Genomic DNA, 6,000 nt, shown 5'->3' on the forward strand with positions numbered 1-6,000 from the left:
AGCACAGGTCAGCAATGTGTCAGTTGAAAGTTGTAGGTCTCTGATAGCTACCTATTACTATAAATGAGATGCATCAGCCCTTCACTGCCTGATAGCTGTGGGTGTTCTTGCAGACCTCGACCAGATATATGGAGAAAGTGAGGACCGCAGATGCTGGAGACCAGAGTTAAAAATTGTGCTGGAAAAGCGCAGCAGACCAGGCAGCATCCGAGGAGCAGGAGAATCGATGTTTCGGGTATAAGCCCTTTTTCAGGATTCCTGAATGGTGTCTAAATTATTGTTACACATGGGGTAAATCCTCTTGCTTAATTTACACCAACAAAAAAGATTTATTCTGTGCAGTAATCCGTGAAAATTTGAGAGGCCAAGAACTATGTAAAGTAAAATTAACAATTTTATTTCTTAGTTAATTATTCTCTGCTATACTCTAACAACTATTTACAACTCCTTCCCGTAACCTATATTATATCTTTCCTTCTACAATATTAATCTGATAAACCCCCCCCTCCCCCGATTAAGATTTCTCAAAAACTCACGTTTTCAAAACCAGCCAGCTGTCAAATCTTCTATTTGGATCTTCCTGTGTCATCTTTTCTTCTTCTTAGCGATTATACTTCATAGATCATGGATCGGTAAAGGTACCTTTTTAAGAGCTATTTTTCGGGCAGTCTCTAAATGCTAGGTGGTGTGGCAATTCTCTTCCCAACTGTTCAATTTTCCCCCAAACATTGGATTGTTTCATTGGTTTTTAATATTGTCAATAAACTAAATTTAAACTTGATTGGAGGTTAGTATTTTGGGGTATAATTTAAGTTGATTGGCTGAATTCAAATTTGTTTGTATCTTTTGTCTCCAGGCAACGAGCTACACTAACTACTGGACCGCATGCTACATTGTACCTTGTAGTTCTGCTAGCTTTTATATGGTACAGTACAATCATATCTTCATAACATTATGCATAGTCAAGTATTCTCATTGAATACATTCAGTATACAATACAGGCATAGTGGTGGCCATCGAGAGTACATGATGGAACACGAGCATCTATTTACAAAGAGTCTTTGGGCTGTAGCATCCTAATGGCTGCTAAAACAGAGATGGATTATCAACTTGGCAAACAGCAAGGGATGCTGGGTATGGGATACTTTGGCCAAGTAAAGCTCTGCACATTGCAAACCCAAAATCTGGACACAGTGCAAACAAAGCAACCAGGTGTGAATTACATTAGCATAGCATAAAAGGACACATCTCGTCAATAGTTATCCTGGACAGACAGATGCCTAAAAACTGATCAACCAGCAAAGAAAGAATGCACATTTTCAACCAAAAACCAGATTGAAAGGCTCCTGTTCCTGATACACAATGAAACAAATATTGTCAATCATTTGGATGGCTTGCTAATGTTTTAAACCATTAAATGAGTCTCCCCAATTAGACAAACTATCGAAAATTCCAGAAAGCATCCAAAAAGATATCAAAACAACAGGTTGCTCTCTTGGGTCTACTGGAGATGAAGAAGCAGCAACCAACATGGCAAAGTCAAAGACTGACTGACTATCCAGAGTGAGAGAGAATGAGGACAATGACATCACAAACCTGATTTCTGTTACAAGAGACCCTGGGAAGTATTGTAACAACTAAGGGGATTGGACAAGATTGGGAGCAGCATTGTTAGTGTTAAAGTCTTACAGTTACGTGTTCCTTAATAAATTTGTAACAGTTTGCGTTGGTACCAACTTGTGTCTGTTTACTGCAGATTTGACGGTTCTAGTATTGTGGAATGCCTGGTCCAAGTGTCTGATGGGTCCTAAAAGGCTTGGCAACATTTAGTGTACCTGGGTGGCCTTCGATAAGAAATGACTGTCAGGTCCTCTGAACCCAAACCACCGACACTGCCTGCTGTCTTCAACATTCAGCTGGGGCCAGCTGTGAAGAGGGCAGGTGTCCCAGGTGAGGACCAGGATTCACATGAGAAATCGAGACATTGGGACCAACCCATTCTGGGCCAAACAAAGTGAATGAGCAGAGCATGAGTTGGGAGGGCACTCTGAGTATAGAGGGAATCAACCTAGGGGGGAAATGACCTCATGTGCATTGGCAGTTGTGAATGGGATCCTTTGGGTCCAACCTGCAAAGTCAGTTAATTTCAGATGTAATCATCAACTTGTGGTGTACAGAAAACCCAGTGGGAGTTCCACACTTTGTTACATGTGCATAGAGATCATGGATGATTGGTGGGGGTTCTGGGTGCAAGACGGTGGCATATCAAGCACACAACCTGGGCAAAGGATTAGAGTTCGGATGCAATGTCCTGGGACGCCCCAAACGAGGGAATTTCTAGAATGTGAAATTAAACCAGAGCCCCTTCCCCATCTTGTCCCACAGCATTCCAGGTCCACATAATGGACTGGGAATTAATCCCACAGCTAAAATTTTGTTTGACAATATCCATTACAAATTTATGACAATAATAGCAGACCTCACCAGAATGCAGCTCCTAGAATGGTGTCCTTCCCAATGAAAAGATTGTACACACACCTGACTCATAGGACAATGGGATGAGGAACAGGAAAATATGAGGGTAAACCACAGCCTGTAACTAATTTGTAAATGTAACCACATCACTGATCAAATGTTAGTGATAAGCTTGATCAATAATGGGTTTCATGATGACTTGTAGCCACTTCTCCCTGACAAAAATCAAAACCAGGTTTCTCCAATCAGATTTGAGCTACATTCGCACGAACTTTCTCAGTTCAAAATGGAGGAAATGTAACAACCTTATGCCTGCTAAAGTGCAAATAGATGACCAATTTAGTCAAACATCAAGGATCACTGGGTATGGGACACATTGGCCAAGTAAAGCTCTGCAAATTGCAAACACAGAAACTAGACATAGTCAGGTGCTAATGACATTAACATAGTATAGAAGGATACAATTCATCAACAGTTATCCTTGACAAACATATCTCCAACACCTTATCAACGAAACAAAGGAGGAATGCCCATTTTCAACCAAAAATCAGACTGAAAGGCTGCAGATCCTGAAACACAAAGAAACGAGCATTAGCAAGCCATCCAAATGTTTCAAACCATGAAGTAAGTCTCCTTGATTGGCTAGAACTATTGAAAGTTCCAGAGAACCATCCTCAAGGGTATAAAACAGGGCTTACCTGCAGTACCAAAAGGGTTCAGACAGCAAGCCAAACTGTGCAGCTTCTCAATGAACAGTCCCATGCATATCATAAATAATTTCTCCAAGTCACATTGGAGCTAACACCTCATTATTTGCTGCCATTGTAAAAAATCTCAAAGGATAAGCCCTTTCCCTTTCACCCCCATTGTACAGAATCCCAGTTGTCAAGTTCTGACATTGATCAGAGTTATATGTATTTCTCATCTCTAATCTGCTGAATGCAGTCCGAATGAGTACAGTCAGATACAACTTAAACTCTACAAAATTAAAAAAGTCTGATGCAGCATCTGATTTTATGTTGAATTTTAATTGAAAGATAATGTAACTGATTAAATCAATTGCATTTCACAGCAAGCTATAGTTTAATACAAGTAGCAGTCTTTATGTTAACAGGGTTGTTATCCACAAACAGTATACTGTATTTACTGCCGACATACTTAAATAGGAACCAAAAGAACTACAGATGCTGTAAATTAGAAACAAAAAAACAGAAATTGCTGGAAAAGCTCAGCAGGTCTGGCAGCACCTCTCCTCAGAACATTGTTACCCTTGGTGTCATCATTGTGCGCCCACATTACACTGGAACCAGAGCCAGAGGTGGTACAATAGCTGTGGATGCCTCTCCTTCAGCATCCACTGGCAGCCCTGCTATCTGCTCCCTTGCTAGTACATGCCTCTTCTCTCCATCATATCCCATCAGTCCCTTCAGGGACTGCATTAAATAACATTTAAATATAAAGTTGTCACACATGGGACTGTGATGGCCATGGACAGTGAGGACATTCCCTATAGTTGCACTGACAACAAAACCAGTCAGAAAAATCATTTCAAGAGCTGGTTGTTGAGAGTGTATATGAATTCAACTGGCCAGCAGAGGATGCTCCTGTCCCATGTTTAACGTAGAGTAGATTAGCTTTTATTTGTCATTTCTATCATATACAATTGACAGTAAAAACGAGACAGCATTCCTCCAGGACCAAGGGTGCTACATGGACAGCACAAACTGTACAAATGTACAAGGCATAAAGTGCATGAGAAGTGCAAAACACACAAGTTACAGTATAATAGAAGAATGATATATAATAGATATTTTTCTAGCAGCAATTCAAAGTCTTGCAAAGAATTTCAGATGGGAAAGAGTCTGATCATACTGTGTTAAGGAGTCTGAAGGCTTGGGGGGAAGAAACTGTTGCACAGTCTGGCCATGCGATACTGAATGCTCCAGTATCTTCTGTTAGATGGCAGGAGGGAGAAGAGTTTGAGTGAGGGGTGTGCAGGGTCTTGCACAATGCTCTTAACCTTTTGGATGCAGCGTGTGGTTTAAATAACCGTAATGGAGGGAAGAGAGACCCCGATGGTCCTCTCAGCTGTCCTCACTAACTGTTGTCGGGTCTTACGATCCAAGACAGTGCAATTCCTGAACCAGGCAGCGATGTAGCGGCTGAGGGTGCTCTGATTCCTGATGAAGGGCTTTTGCCCGAAATGTCAATTTTCCTGCTCCTCGGATGCTGCCTGACCTGCTGTGTTTTTCCAGCACCACACTCTTGACTCTAATCTCCAGCATTTGCAGTCCTCACTTTCACCTACTCTCAATGAACCCTCTGTGGAATGTGGTGAGGGGGGAGTGGGAGGGGGGTGGGGGGGGGAGGGGTGGAGGTGGGCTTTCCTCAGCCTGCACAGAAAGCAGAGACACTGCTGGGCTTTCTTGGCGATGGAGCTGGTGTTGAGGATCCAGGTGCAATTCTCCACCAGGTATACGCCAAGAAATTTGGTACTCTTCATGATCTCCACAGGGGAGCCATCAATGTCCAGCTCCTGAAGTCAACAACCACGTTTTGTCCATGTTCCGAGTCAGGTTGTTGGCTCTGCACCAGTCCGTTAGCCTCCTCTCTGTATGCTGACTCATCATTCGTGCTGATGAGACTCACTGCAGTCGTATCATCAGTGAACTTGATGATGTGATTCAAGCTGTGCCCCACTGCATAGTCGTGTGTCAGCAGGTGAACAGCAGTGGACTGAGCACACAGCCCTGTGGGGGGTGCCCGTGCTCAGTATGATGCTGTCCCAATTCGGACTGACTGAGGTCTCCCAGTCAGCAAGTCCAGGATCCAGTTACAAAGGGAGGTATTCAGGCCCAGCAGACTCAGCTTTCCAATCAGGTGCTGAGGAACGATGGTGTTAAATACAGAACTGAAGGAAATTCATTGGAGTGACACTATACTGCATTATAAATATAAAGTTAAAAATCACACAACATCAGGTAATAGTCCAACATGTTAGCTTTCGGAGCACTGCTCCTTTGTGAGGCAGCTAATGGAGCTAGTGGTAAATAGTGATGGCAATAAACTCTGCACTGGGGTAGTATCAAGCAAGGAATCTCAGTGATTAGAATTCTGCCTTGACACTTGCATTAATGAAACAGTTTGTGCAATATTTCCCCTCTGCAGGTGATCTCAGTTCCATCTGTCATAGATCCAACCCATGACAAATTCTACAGAGTAGGAGTCAATGGAAGAGGTGTTGACTAATGGGAAGATGATTAAAAACAAAAGTGCTGGAGAAACTCAGTATTTGAGATGTTGTACAAAGCAGTAGTTCACCTTGTATTCCCCACTGTACAGGAGACTGCATTGTGAGCAGCTAATAGAGGATATCTGGAGTGAAGGTTTAACAGAATCAGTGCTCTGGACACAGCCACAGAACATCTTATGAGGAGCTACTTATGATGATGTTAGAAAATATGGAACTGAGACGGGATGTAAAGATGCAAAACCCAGCACTGCCAGACTTTCAGAAATATTAAC

Source organism: Chiloscyllium plagiosum, unplaced genomic scaffold, assembly GCF_037043375.1.
Source record: "Chiloscyllium plagiosum isolate Xiang-an unplaced genomic scaffold, Cpla_swu_hap1 HiC_scaffold_30, whole genome shotgun sequence".
Taxonomy (NCBI): domain Eukaryota; kingdom Metazoa; phylum Chordata; class Chondrichthyes; order Orectolobiformes; family Hemiscylliidae; genus Chiloscyllium; species Chiloscyllium plagiosum.